This window comes from Rattus norvegicus, chromosome 15 (assembly GCF_021556685.1).
Source record: "Rattus norvegicus strain SHRSP/BbbUtx chromosome 15, alternate assembly SHRSP_T2T, whole genome shotgun sequence".
Lineage (NCBI taxonomy): Eukaryota > Metazoa > Chordata > Mammalia > Rodentia > Muridae > Rattus > Rattus norvegicus.
The window spans coordinates 25028285-25043673 of record NC_141548.1 but is presented as its reverse complement, the minus strand read 5'-3'; the positions used below and the strand labels follow the sequence as shown (position 1 = coordinate 25043673).

Sequence of the window (15389 nt, the reverse complement as noted above, 5' to 3'; positions counted from 1 at the left end):
TAAGAAAGAGACAGATTTTAGAAAGCGTATCCTTCCATGATACCCTCTTTGATCCCTCTGTTCTAGCCAGTGGCCATGGCTCAGCAGAGAGCAGACAAGACCCTTGAGATGGTCACTCTTCAGAGGCCTCCTCTCCTCTTTCCTCCTGTGGCTCTCTGAAGAGGATGCGGCCTACAGAGCTCCTGAGAAGTTAAAAAAGTCGCAAGAGCCCTTGTAAAAACCAGAACAGTTAGGGCACTAGAGAGAAGATGTGTACTTGGGACCGTGCAAGCACATCCAACGAGCTTTGAAACACATGTGTCCCAGTGAGTCCAAGCCCTCAAATGGCAAGGACTTCCTGCTTCCTCCTGTGCAGGCGCTGAACACTTGCCGTCTGTCACAGCCCAGGCTCCGTGATAAGCGTGTCTCGAAATTAATCTCACCCCTTCCTAGAGCAGCCTAAAGACAGGGTGCAGATTTGTTACCACAGCTTCTCTGGAATCTGAGCTGCTTCTGAGACTTGTTGCAGAAGCAAGAGGCTGCCGTGCTCCAAGCCCGTGTGCTCTTGAAATGCTCCCTCTTAGAAGCCAGCGGAGAAGTCATGAAGACAAGGGTCCAGGCGCTCAGGGACAGCCCCAGATGAGCTTCTCTGCATCAGAGACAGCCTGGGACAGCCCCAGATGAGCTTCTCTCAGACAGCCTGCATCAACCAGCAACCTCGGGAGAGACAGATGACAGGACTGGAACAGAAGACACGCTCAGCTGTTCCTGATTTAAGCTCCTAAATTTGGGGTGATCTGTCACACGACAGTAGGTAATTAATTAATCAGAACGAGTCCTTGAGTCAGTGGGATGATTCAGTGGATAAAAGTGCTTGTTCTACAAACCAAATAGCATGAGCTGGATCCCTGGGTCATGTGATGGGAAGTGAGCTAACTCCCAAAAGTTGTCCTCTGACCTCCAGATGTGCGCACACACATACACACACACTAAAATTTTTAAAACGTCCAACTCCTCTGGATAACCGTATGATCACACGTTTTTATTTTATTTTTAACAGTTGGAGACATCGAGGCATGGAGCACCTACGTAACTTACCACATTTACAAAACTGATAAAACTCGTTTCCAAACTCATGTCTGCCTGACCCAAAGACCAACTCTCATCCTGTCTCAGAGAGAGAGGGCAATTGAAGTCTAGCACAACAGACAAACTAATGACCCAGCATCAGAAAAACCAACTACACGCACAACTCTGCTCTGAGGAGTAGTTTTCCCTCCAACTAAACTGGAAAGAAAGAATTTTGTCTGATTGAAAAAAAAAAAAAAGACAAGAGCCCAGCAGTGTCAGCGTACATCTTTAATCCCAGCACTTGGGAGGCAGAGGCAGGAGGATCTCTTGAGTTTGAGGCAGGCCTGGTCTACAGAGCAAGTTCCAGGACAGTCAGGGTTACACAGAGAAGCCCTGTCTAAAAAAAAAAAAAAAAAAGAAAGAAAGAAAGAAGAAAAGAAAAAAGAATTTAAAAAAGAGCTTTGACAATAACCCTATTCAATTCTGATCGCATCGAACTTCCTTGCTACTCTAAGAAACAGAAAGAGAGAAAACATAGCCTGGGGTAGGATCGGGGGATTTCCCGTACCTCTGAATCTGTCGCTGTAAATAAGGTTTTATTGGCATGCAGTCATGCCCATTCATTTACATGTCTTATGTAATATGTTCCCAACACAGGGCAGAGTTGATTAGCTGAGACAGAGAGAAGTAGACCTACAATACCTAAACCAAAGCTTGCCAAGGCTCACTCTAAGGCAGTGGGATTCAGTTGATAGCATTATCAGGACCACCTGGAAGGCTTGTTAGCACGCACATCTACAGCCTAATTGCAGAGTTTCTCATTCAGTAGGTCTGGATGGAGTCCAACGGCTGGCATCCCTAACAAGTTCCCAGGAATGATCTGCACCCGCTACGATGACCAGCAACCAACACTTCCTCCCAGTCTTTACCCATGGGCATGCAACACTCTCAGAGTGAAGGCTGGGCTATTATCTTCTAAGACCTTGTCGTGACGGAAGAGATGGATAGCAAGTCCAGAGTTAGGTAACAGCAAAGCTCAAAGCATAGTACTGTTTCTACCCTCCCCAGTCTTACCACAAGCAATCGTCTGCTGCCACGTTATAAAATAACTCCCTAAGGAGGAGAGGCTTGCACAACAATGGCCTGAGACTCAGCTCACGTACATGGACTTGGAAGGGAATCTCGGCTTGGCGCTGCATCCCTACACCACGTCAAGCCCTCACATGGGACCATAACCCTGCAGACAGCTTGACTGAAACTCATGAGACATCTTGAGCCTGAGGTTTCCAGATGAGACCGCATCCAGATTTTTATGAGCTAAGTGATATTTGCTGTTTGAAGTTGCTAACTACCACTGGCTGGAGAGAAGGGGCTGTCCATAAAACTGTGCTTCACAAACCCTGACTGCTGGAGCTGGAGAGATGGTTCAGCCCCGGCTGCTCTTACAGAAGACCGGAGTTAGATTCCCACCATCCACATGGCAGCTCACCACCATCTGTAACTCCAGATCCAAGGAATCCGATGGCCTCTAAGGGCACTGCATGCATGTGGTTCACAGACGCATGAGGGCAAAACACCCATATGCGTAAAAGAAAAATAAGTAAATCTTTGTAGAAGAAAACACTGGCTATTGGAACAGCTTCTGTGGTCTTCTGACATAGTCATGGAGGATGACACTGGTTTTTGATATGTGAGAACTCTAGAATGCTGCAGACGTATCATTCTAGACTCCCTTCATTGTCTTGCTGGCAGACATGAGAATACGTTGAATACATGGGCCCTACCTTTTCTTACAGCTGCTGCGGAGACATCAGAGTTCCTGGTTTAAAACGATGCAGGCATCGCACACGACAAGCCCTCATCCCTCCATTTCGCTCTGCTCTGCTAGGCATCGGGACCTGCCCTATGCCTGGCTCTTTCAAAGTCAGCCATAGGAACGTGCTATCCTGTCCCTCTGTGCAACCCGCAAGGACAGAGGTCTTCGCCTGTCTAGTTCCGAAAGCAGTGGCAGAAGACAAGCAGGTGTTGGGCAAGTCACGAAACTTGAGTTCTGCTCAAGTCCCACCCCCAGAGTAGCCTCCTATAGGCCGGAACAGTTCAGCAAAAGACCACCCACCCTCAAGAGTAGCCTCCTATTGGCCAGAACAGGCGCCTCCCCCTTCCTTCTTCCTAGCTCCCGCCAACCCGGATGGACTTCTTAGCACTGTAGAGAGGAGAGCTGGAACTAGAGTCTCTCTCATTTGGACTACCCTGTGCTACCTTAGCCTTCAAGGGAGACACTATTGTTTGTGCCGCTGCAAAGAAACAGAATCTACCAGCCATCCCTGTAGAAACGTCAGTCAAATGCCTCCGGTATGGACTGACATCTTAGATCGAGGCATAGCAGGGGACAAGAAACAGTGGGGCTCTTTGGTGACTGAGACTAAAGTGTCTGGTCCCGGGAACCCCCACAACACAATGTGGTATGTTTTGTGCATACAGCAACTGACCTAGAGCCTCATTCTGCAGCTCCAGGGGACAATAAACCATGTTTGTTTAACAGACTCGGTGCTCAGTGGAAGATTGCCCTGGCACACTGCCTGACACCCAATAAGAACTTAATAAATATTTATTGAATGAATAAGCAAGACCTTAAGCACAGCAATATATTTCTCCCAGCAAGTTTTTTAAAAAAAAGTAAAAATCTTACTTGTGAACACACACACACACACACACACACACACACACACACACACGCACACACCCATAAACCCACAACTTCAAACAGCATAAAGGAAATCAGCGAAAGGTATCTTTGAACTTTGTAACTTGAATCGAAGCACTTAACCTGTCTGGGCTAAAGCACTTCACCAAGCCGTTGTCCCTAGGCTTATTGACAGAGCTTGCCTGAAGGAGTGAGTGCCTACCGGCCTTCCCTGAGCAGGCACAACTGGAAAAAGCCATCATTCAAATCATGGGAGTGACTGTGCTTTGCAACCTCCAGCTTTGGTCTAGGAGACAAGACACCCATTTGAACCTAGCATTTCTTCACCGGAGCTGGTTCATAAAAGCATGGGGAAGAAGTTGAAGATAAGAGAGTTCTGGTGAGAATCTGCACCTTTGGGGGGGCTATAATTGAGCAATGGAGACCGCAGGCAGCAAGGATTCTACTCTGTGGAACTCCTGACCACTGGCTACTTGGGGTGAGGTGTTTGAGATGGGGAGGGGAAGGGGCCAGCCAGCCATCTGACCAGCCATGCAGAGAATAAAAGCTAGCATTAAAAGTTCATAGGAGGGCTGGAGAAATGGCTCAGTGTTTGAGAGAACTGACTGCCCTTCCAGAGGTCCTGAGTTCAAATCCCAGCAACCACATGGTGGCTCACAACCATCTGTAATGAGATCTGATCCCCTCTTCTGGTGTGTCTGAAGACATTTAAATCATTTTAAAAAATGTCCATAGGAGGGGACAGGCAGGGATATGTGGGGTACGTGCAGGGGACAGGAGCTATTGGTGAATATTGGGGTTAGAAAGATGATTCCACAATTCAGAGCACTTACTGCTCTTGCAAAGAACCCACCCTTGGTTCCCAGCTCCCCCATCAAGCAACTCACAACCACCTGTAATTCTAGGTTCAGGAAATTCCACCCGCCACAGACACACTAATACACTTAAGTTTAAATTTTTAAAAAAAGGAAGAAAGCTCTATTTTTATGACAGTAAGATACTCATTTCCAGTTTCTGCAATATGTGTGGCCAAGGTCTTGTTGAACGGGAGGCAAACAATCAAAATCTCAGCCAAGACACTGACAGGATGTTAATAATAGCCATCACCAGAGGAACTAACTCTCACTGAAATGTGTTGAGGAGATCATTTCTCATGGTACATATCTGAGCCTTCCAGAAGACACGCTTGGCGCCATCAGTTTAAAGATGATATCTCGATCCTCATAAGTCGTGCAAAACAAAAATCACCCTCTGTAATTTCACAAAGCAAAACAAGATCAAGTTTTTCAATGATTCCTTTGGGAAGGTGGGGTTTAAATTTTTGTTTCCACATTGAACCTTCGCATGAATGCAGAGGCCAAAAGGCCCCAGCCTGAGGCATTGAAACACCCTGGAAAGCAGCTACAACTCCATTATTATAAGACTTCACATTAAGGAAGATGGACTAACGTTCTGGACGATGAGGTGAATGCCATCGCAGAGCATTCGCTGTTTGATTACTCTACGTAGATACACATAGAGATCAATAAACTCTGCGTAATTCTGACTCTTATACATACTTATATTTATTTTGCTATTTAATCCTTATAACCCCATGTCGGGAAATATTATTAGACCTGTCTGTATGTAAGAAAACTTGGGCAGGAAACATTACTTACCTAAAGCTTTGCACATAGTGAATCTCTCAACCGCGGTTCAGAAGACTAACGACAAGTTCCCTTCTTCACCATAACACCATGCTGTCTCCTGAAAGCCCTTGGATATTAGCTATAATAAGTGACAAGGACCCAGTAGGAAGAGATTCAACACAGGACAGATACTTTACATGACTTCCAGGTGTTGCATGAACTTTTCTGGTTGTGGTGGTTTGACTAAGGATGTCCCCATAGGTGCATATTTTTGAATGTTAAGTCACCTATTTGAAAGGATTAGAAGGATTAGTAGGTGTGTGTATAGAGACTGCATACTGTGTGGAAGCCTCGCCTGACAATAAAAAGCTATGGCCAATGAGCTAAGGATTAAAAGGTAGGACATCTGGCAGACAGAGAGAGGATCTGGGAAATAGTCAAGTACAGGAAAGTTGCCCCAAACTCTGAGGGACAGATGCATGAACCTAAGGAGAGGTAACTCCTTAGAGTTTAGACTAGGTTCTCCATGCCTTGATGATAATGGACTAATTCTCTGAAACTGTAAGCAAGACCCCAGTTAAATACTTTCTTTCCTTCATAAGGGCTACCATGATCATGGTGTCTCATCACAGCAGTAGAACGATGACCAAGACACCTGTCGAGACATAAATATCTGTTCTCCTGCCAGCTAGGAATACAGCACCAGGGACAAACCAGAAAATTCCACACAAGTCTAATCACATGAACCTATGTGTTTCTCGAACTCACGTAGACGAACATGGGAGATGCCAAAACAGTCTCATCGGCAAACAAAACATTTTTTCCCCAGTGTGGATGACAACTTCCCCACAGGGCAGGAGATGGAGTCCCTCAGTAGAGTTTCCACCCTCCAACATCCTCCAACACCACATAGGACCACGTGCAGCAGAGGAAGGTACTAGATACAGCTAAGAAGAAGCTATAGAAGGGATGGACAGGAATCTAGTGACCTACCCTACACCTTCTTATGGGGAGTTCACGGAAACAGTCACAGCCACTCTGATTGTTGGTTCTCTACACAGAGGCAGACTGGTCTCTTTGTATTGTTCAAGGCCAGTCTGGTTTACATGGTGACTTCTAGGCCAACCCAAGTTCCATTGTGTGACACTGTCTGCAAAAAAAAAAAAAAAAAGTGGAAAAAGGTGGAGTTCCACACCACACCACAGTGTTTCTAGTTTTCCAACAATATATGTAAACTAGAAAAACAAGCTTGATTTTTCAAAAGTTTATTGACAGATTTATGTGCACGAGGGTTAGGTTGGTTGGTTGGTTGGTTGGTTTAGTTTTTAGCCTTGGCTGTCATAGACTCTCTCTATATATGTAGACCAGGCTGGCCTTGAGCTCAGAGAACCACCTGCCTCTGCCTCCCAAGTGCCAGGACTAAAGATGTGTACCGCCTCGTTCTGGTGTTTTAGAAGCACATTTAGTAGAGGGAAAGGAATCAGAGCTATGTTTCTAGTTGCCTCTCGTAGGCAGCATAGAGTTGGCTACTAGGCTCTGCAGGTTTGCAAACCTACACTGCCAACCAGTGGGGCACGCCTCAGTTGCGAGTGCCTCTGAAGGGTCCTCCTGTGGGCCTGCTCCAGATACAGCGCATGGTCCTGTGAGCATGGCTCCCAAGGCCCTATGATGGCTGTTGGTCATTTGATGCTGCCTAACTTCTCAAGTCTCTGTTTTCTCTGAACGGTATTTTTTAAACATAGGTGTTCATACAATGTCGTACAATGTCATACAATGTCAGCCCTCTGACTGGCAGCTTCTCTGACTCAGACTTTGGATTCTCACGGAACTCTAGGCTCATGCAACTCCCAGGGCAAGCAAGGAGATCTGGGAAATGTCACTTCACCACCCTCCCTCTCAGCCAGTGGCAGTCAACCTTGCTCCCTTGCTCCTCAGTGGGACAATTCCGAGGTGCGGGGCCCAGAATTCCCCAGCAGAGTTACACCGCAGTTACTCCCAGGTAACTCATTCTCTAACAGCCCTTCGCTGCTTCACTCCCTTCCCTGACCTCCTCACCCCACGGCCAGTGATCACGTGGATTGTCTCCAGATAATTACTCTCAAAATCTCATTCCAAGGTTGCTTCTGGGGGACCCAACCTGAGACGCCTAATCTCCTGGCAATCGGGACCTACAACATGGGTCCACCTGACTTCAATGTTTCCATCCATGCTGGTGGAGCATTCAAGACAGCTTAGAATGCAAACTCAGACTGCCAGCAGGGTCCCTCCTGCAACCAGTGAGGTGATAGCATAGGAACCAGCCACAGACTCTAAGGGCCATCATGAAAGAGGCAGTGTCTTCTCATCCCGTCATTACTAGGGCATGATTTTGACCGAGATTCTTCTAGCTTGTTCCAATAATTCCTTTTTTCCAACTTCGATTATCCAGAAGTAGACTGTCCTATTGTCATCAAACGGCATTAACGAGAGTCAGTTTTACAGGATAGCATGTGAGAAACTGAGACCTGGAAAAAGGAAGAGACTCACCTAGGGTTGCAGAAGTAGAGGGGAGAGGCAGATGCTCCTACTGTAGCAGCTGACCGTTGGGCACTTTGAAGGCAGGCGTCTGAGCATAAGGCCCCACATGCTGCTTTGGTGATTTTGGAAGTTACTCAGAACCTATACGTTCACATTTTCTCAATAAGAAGCTCTAAGAACCAAATGAGATGGTCTAACCATTTAGCATGGATTTTATTAGGGGGTGTTTGGCTCTAAATAACAGAAGACCCAACTAGGAAATTCACCAAAGGATATATGTAATAAACTTTCTGTCTCCAGGGAACAGGAAGTTCCAAAGCTATTGAGCAAGTTTGCTTTGGTTTTCTGATAGTGGTTAACTATGTAGCTGAGACTGGCCTTGAACTCGTGATCCTCCTGCCTTAGGCACAAGTATTGGGGCAACAGAAAAGAGACTTTCTGCCCAAGGTGTAAGCCTTGCCTGTCTCACTGAAGCAAACTGGCCACTGCAAGACCAAAGCTAAACCCAGAACAGAGGAATCCATGCACATGATTGAATTAGACCAAGGCCACAAGTATGCCTCACACTGGAATACGAGTGGGCGTGGAGTCAACAGGGACATTGAGGAGCCAGCAGGGACACTGGGGCTTGGCCATAGGGAGGGGACACAGGTCAATTGTTGAGTGAGGAAAGAGGAAAGTCAACCATGATTCCTGGGTGAACAGAAGATGCGGAAAGAACGCTATGTGTAAATGAAATAATAAATAAGTTCATTGTAGTGGCTCATCTTTGTGCTAAGGGGAAAAATGCAACTCTTTCTCTGGCTTAAAGCCACTTGTCCTCACCAAGAACAACTCTCTGGGAGAGTAATACTGTATCTCAAAAATCACTTTTTTACCTCAGTACCGAGGAAATTTTTGTGAAAGAGAAAGGGGCTTTGGGACTGGGAGAATAAATGAATAAAGACAGTCGCCAGCTTTGTGGATATCACGGTTCTGCCTGAGCCCGCTCCCAGCTGAGCTTTAAAGAATGATTTTACTTCCATTTGTCTTCCTGAAGCCCAAACTCCCATCTGCACCAAAAGGCTTCTAAGTAGACAACCAGTCTGAAAACATCCAGCTTGAGCCTTGGCTCCCTGAGTCCCTCGTGACTCTAGGCTGCAGGCAGAGGACTTGTGTAGCTGGTTTTAGTCTGCCCTGACTTAGGCAGTCCCTCAGGAGAGGATCAGGACAGACATGGCCTCTCCATACCCACCAGGTTCCTGCTCTGACTTCCCTTCAGATGAACTATGAACTGTAAGCTGAAATAAACCCTTTCCTCCCCAGCTTGCTTTTGGCCGTCATGTTTAGCATAGCAACAAGAGGCAAATGAAGATGTGTCCCGAATGCAAATTCTGATGCTAAATGAACATTTCATGTCATTCCCTCATAGTGTCGCTGTAGCTGGACCATATATGTACACCATAGCCTGTGTATGGTAGGCAAAACCTTCTTGTGTGTGTTCTATGATGCTCACACAGCAGCACACATCTAAGCCAATCATGGCTGTGGCTGGCCTGGTGACCTAGTGCCCTATGAGACCTCTCTGTAGCTGACCAAAGGATCCTTGAGGGTCATGAAAGGAACAGGCACCTTCCCTGGACACCAGGCTTGGGCAGCCACAAGCATCCCTGAGCTCCAACTCAATGTGGTCCAGAAGAGATTATCCCAGGTGACCCTCTGTCCCTGTGGTCCCTGTGTGAGGTTCTTGTGTCTGCTCTCCCACTGTGTCCTTGACTGTCTTCTGATGTCCCTGTCTTCTTATAGAAGACAAAATCAGTCCCTCTTCATCACACGAATACCAAGAAGGGACGTCATCCTGCAGATCGGAACATCTGGAATTATCTGGAGTCAGCCAAGGCTTGACCACCCATTGTCCTCACTGAGTCTAGGACTTCAGACACCCAGATAAGCTTACCAGACCAGAATGAAATAAGACTAAAGATGCCTCGGAAAGGATGCTGGCATCTTCACCGTCTACAAAACCGGAATGAGGTAAGGCTCATAAAGTTGCAAGGGAAGGGCCTTCTTCCCACAACAGAGTTCCCAAAGGAACAGATGGAAAAGGCAACTTGGGGAAGTGATGCTCAGTGGTTACTTCTTCCTGAGTTCTTAGCACAGGTGATCTGGACTGCTTTGGAAGTACAAACAAGGACTCCTGTGCTTAGGGCTATGTGGCCCTAACAGAGCCATTTCACTTGGGTGAGGTACCGTTCCTTCATCTCCATCACCTAAGAAGACTATGAGTTGAGTATCCAGAGAGACAACCCTGTGACGTCCCTGGCCCCAGGCTCCATGTGCAATGCACGCTAAAGAAATAAAGTTCTCAATGAACATAGCTGTCACCATCTCATCACCAGGGTGCCCAATATACCAGGGCTGTCACCGAGTTGAGCCAGCTGTTCCAGCAGGATAAGAGCTGGGTTTGCTTGGGCAGAGGCTCTGAGGTTCCGAGGCAGTGCCAGCTCTCGGCATGCCTGAGCTCGGCACCACTGACTTTTTAGACTGAGTGGCTTGTTAGTTCTACAGGCTGTCCTGTGCGGTTGGGGATATTTGGCAGTATTTCCAGTTTCTACTCGTAAGACAGCAGGAGCCTCCTCCCTAGTTGTGGCCATTAAAAATATCTCCAGGTGTTGCCAAGTGCCCTCTGGGAAGCAAGATCAGGCCCAGTTGAGAAACCCCTGTCTAATGAAACATTCCCAATAGATTTCTTAGACAGCATCCAAGAATCCACTCAGAACTTCTGGTTAGAGTCCAACTGCCCTGTTTCTGGAAAACACTTTACACATTTCGTAAGCGCTGTGGGGTAGGGGTGCTGGGAATATTATTGGACATTCGTATTTATACAAGCATGTCACTCAGTGATCGTACGTCCTGGCTACTGATCTCTGTTTGAGAAAATGGTGGTGGGCAAGTAGGTAGGACGGGCTATGCCTTGGACACAGGCCAGATATTCACAGGACCTCCTTGCCCTGAGTCAGTGCCCTCACAAGGGCCAACAGACACACACACACACAGCACCTCTCTTTCCAGAGCTATTTATTGCTCCCTAGATCCACAGAGGCAAAGCACTGCCCCCCCCATCTGCCCTTTCAAAAGAAAACAAAGATAGACAAGCAGAAGAATGTCGGATGCTAAGGCTATTGAAGTCGCCTTCTGCTGACCTGTGTGACCCAGACTGCTGAGTGTTAAGGCCCTGTATCAACTATCCATGTCGTTTGAAAGAGATTAGGAGGGGTAGAGTCGTGGAGACAACCCTGACCAGGCATGTGGTTTCTCCCTGCTGACTTTTCAGGGAGAACCTTTTGAGAAAAAACAGCAGCAACATAGTTCGAGATCTTCCCAGGCTTGGAGTACATTTGTGTGGATGTTGAGAAAGACAACCTCACACCAACCACGTGAAGCTACCCAAAGCATCCGCCAAGAGTAGATGAGGAAGGGGAAGTCCTGAACCTGGGGACTAGGGGGATGCGGAGTTTGTTATGCATCTCGTAAGATAGTCCTATAAATGCTACCTCCTTACCTGTCACCACAATTTGAGTTTCCACTCTCTCAGCTTCAGAAGCCTGGCCCTCAGAGATAGAAGCTAGGAGTGTCCATCCATTCTAAGCCCATGTTCTTTGCACACCAGGGTTCTCAGCTAAGTCGCCTGAGAAGCTATGGGAAAATGTATCACCTGGTGCCACCAATTGACTGGAAATCCAGATGGTAAAATGTCCTCCTACAAACAGGCAGTCTCTCCAGTTCCCAAAGTCTCCAGGGAGACACCCTGCTCTAAGGACAGTTGTTACCAGAGGCAGACATAAACCTTGAGAATCACCACCTCCCCTAAGAAACCTGCCCCTCAACTCCATGGAACCTGTGAGAGTAACCCTAGCCAACACTTAGATGTAGGGGACATGGAACCTGGACCAGTCATCCTCTGTAACCAGGTGAGTGGAGGGACTGAGACACCAACCCAGCCACAAAAACTTCCACCTACAGTTTGTCCTGCCTGCAATGTTCAGGGGCTGGAGCTTAGCAAAATCGTCATCAGAGACTAGAGAGACTTCACCCAGCAACTGATGGGGGTAGATGCAGAGTCCCACAGCTGAATTTCAGGCGGAGCCCTTTGGAGGGATGGGGAGGAAGGATCAAAGAAACCAAAGGGGTCAGGGACATACCACAAGAACACAGCCCACAGAATCAACTGACCAGGACTCACGGGGGTTTGCAGAGATCAGGAAGCCGTTAAAGGTCTGATCCTAGGTCCTCTGCATATATGTTATGGTTGAGTAGCTTGGTGTTCTTGTGGGATTCCTAACAATGGGAGCAGGGGCTGTTCCTGACTCTTTTGCCTACTTTTAGGACCCTTTTCCTCCTCCTGGGTTGCCCCGTGCAGCCTTGATGTAATGGTACGTGCCTGGTCTTATTGTAGGAGTGGAGAGGGGGTTGGATCTGGGAGAGAGAGGAGGGAGGGGGGAGAGACTGGGAGAGAGGAGGAAGAGGAAACTGTAATCAGATGTAATATTTGAAAGAAGAATAAATCACCTTTGCTGCTGCTGTTGTCACCACCACCACCACCACCATCATCATCATGAGGAGGAGTTGATGAAACCTGGTCATTCACTATCCTTTTCAGAGTTGCAGAGACCTGGAAGAGGGTGAAGCTGTAGAGACATCCAGTCTGCCAAGGCTCCCTCAGGTTTTCGGGAGTACCACAGAGCGAAGCTTTGGAACATTTACAGAAACCACGTTATAATAGTACCTGGCCGACTTGCACAGGTGGTGCACAGGAACAACAGCCCAAACCTGGTGTTCCCTATTGAAAATTCTTATTCCCCAACTTAACTAATAATCTCTTAGGACCCTGGTAAGCTGGGGAAATGGTACCTAATTTCCGAACTGAACTCATTGCTCACCCCGGATTGGGTCCTTTTGTGCCTAAGCCTGCTACCCCATCGGAATGAAAGTCACCAGCGCAGAGCCCTGAAGAGCCACCCCTCCCTGGGATACAATGGTTTTATTGCGTTCTGGTTCGTTGGGTAACTTGACCACCTGGGAACAGATCTGCAAAGAAACCAAGGAAGCCCATCCAAGATCAGCTCCCCAGGGGCTGCAGAGGGACCTAAATCTGAACATTCCTTCCAGGCTGAGCAGTCTCCCTCCATACTTGGCCAAGCCTGGCTCCAGCCACTGCCACCCACGTTGGGCCAGTTAAAGGGCAAAGTATCCCACCCCCAACATAGCTCGGCAGCCTCCATCACCTCCTCTCCAAGCTGCCCCACTGTTTCAGAGGATAAAAAGCACTCTATTTAACCTGCCACTGAAATTGAAACTGCTAGCTGCTTGGGGGCGGGGGCGTGGGGTGGGGAATTGGGAACATTTTGTGCTCCAGGGCCACAAAAGATTTAAAAGTCATTCTCCCGACTGGAGGTCTCATTTAGACAGGGCAGAAACAACAACAAAATAAAACTTTTCTCAAATGGACTGGGAAATGCAGAACAATGCTGAACAGGCAAACCAGGAGAACTGGGAGGAAAAGGACAGAAGCAACAGTTTCCACCTGAGACACACTGAGGCTCCGAGTGCCAGAGGTGCTGGCTAGAGGGTGGATGGGGAGGAGCCTTCCCTCTCTCCCAGCTCCTGAGATGCCCGCCCCCTGTTTGGACAGCACCCTCTGCACATCAAGTAACAGAGCTTGCAAAACTCCCGAGGCATGGCTCCGTGCCTGAGACCCATTATCAAGGGCAGAGCAGTCAAAGGCACAAAAGTCACCATCATTTTAAGTGACTTTCTCCTGATTCTTTAGAATTCTGGGGGTTGGGGATTTAGCTCAGTGGTAGAGTGCTTGCCTAGGAAGCGCAAGGCCCAGCTCCGGAAAAAAAAAAAGAACCAAAAAAAAAAAAAATAGAATTCTGAAAGTTATTCCCCAGAGAGAGTTTCCTCTAACCCCAGACTTAGTCATTCACCAGCGAACACTTCCCAGTGAATACCACCGAATGGTGCCCAAGGGTTAGATGTCCTTACTGTAATCTCCCTTATCTAATCTTGTTTTCTTTGTAGCACCTAGCAATGGTCATCAACGAACTACTCCTGGAATGATGGTGATCAATTAGTTACTCAAGGAGCTGTTTCTCAAGGCTTGTCCCCACCTGCCTTTCTAGGATGTTAACTCACTTGAGAATAAGAGACAAATCCGACTTGATGACAGTTGTACTCCCAGAGTCTCGCCACTGTTGGCATTTACTAAGGGCTAGGACAGCGCAGGGAGGAATCAACAAATTGTCCAGACCAGTGGCCACTCAATGAAAACGGTAGCCACAAAATCAAATGCTATTTAATTTTCTAGAGTCACATGTTAAAATCTAGAAAAAAGAAGAAGAAAAAAAGCCAAGCCTGTTAGAATGTTGGTTACTCAGGAGGCTGAGACACAAGGAATATCACTTGGATCCATGAGCTCAAAACTCGGTTGTGAGAGCGAGAAAAGGAGAAGAAAAAAGGAGAGCAGAGAGGAGGAAAGGGGAGGGGGATGAGAATTAATTGCAAATCACATGTCACTTATCCTAATCCACTGATGTCCCTCCGCTTATGCCAAGGCTATATTCCAAACACTCATGGATAGCTGACAATATTAGTCATTCGAAATCCTCTGAGTGCCCCTAACCCACTGGGCCTGCTAGCTAGCACCACAAGACACTGTTGAGTTTCAGTCCCTTACCCTGTGACCTTGTGACTGCTAGAATCTGCAGCTCAGTGCTGCTGCCCAGTTCCGGTATCAAAATTCCAGAGTTCCTGCTGAGAATGTAATGCCCAAATTAACTTTTAAAAGGTTTACTTGCTGCCTTTATTTTATGGGTAGAAGTGGGTTTGTGCTTTGTTTGGTTGGTGTGGTTTCTGCACTTTTAAATGTGTTACATGCTTTCAGACAAAGGTGTCGTGTCTGGAACTGGAGTTACAGACTGTGTCCTGAGCCTCCTCGTGGGTGCCGGGAACCAAACCCCAGTTATCTATAAAAGCAACACATGCTCTTAACTATTGAGCCATTTCACCAGTTCCCCAAAATGTCATGATCTTTTATTCTTTTTTATTTATTTACTTTTTTGAGACACGTTCTCGCTATGTAGCCCTTGCTGGCCTAGAACTTTCTGTGTAGACCAAGCTGTTCCTGATTCCCAAGTGCTATGATTAAAGATGTGTTCCACTATGCCTTACTAGCACGATATTTTAAAGCAGAGAAATTATAAACGGACCCATCATAAATCAGAGACAAATTGTATTAGTTAGTGTTCTATCGCTGTGAAGAGATGCTATGACCAAGACAACTCTTATAAAAGAAAGCATTTATTTGGGGTTTGCTTACAGTTTCAGAGTTTTATCCATTATCTTCATGGCAGGGAGCATGGTGACACACAGGTGGACATGATAGCGATGGAGTTCTACATCTAGATCTGAAAGCAGCAAAAAGGAAGGAAGCCACTGGGCCTGGCTTG

At 47.1% G+C, this 15389-nt stretch overlaps 1 long non-coding RNA gene across 3 annotated transcripts in view; it reads right to left on the bottom strand.

Annotated features, from left to right (window-relative positions):
* Positions 1-12899, bottom strand: part of LOC134481957 (uncharacterized) — a 96877-nt gene extending 83978 nt beyond the window's left edge. The window contains exons 1-3 of one of the 3 annotated variants that reach the window (XR_015638730.1): positions 12819-12895; positions 12448-12550; positions 6376-6532 (exon numbers count right to left, since the gene is read on the bottom strand). This is a non-coding gene — a long non-coding RNA (uncharacterized LOC134481957). Of the gene's footprint in view, positions 1-6375; positions 6533-12447; positions 12551-12818 lie in introns of all 3 variants that reach the window. The other 2 variants (XR_015638729.1, XR_015638732.1) reach the window with 2 other exon arrangements.
* Positions 12900-15389: the final 2490 nt, after the last annotated feature.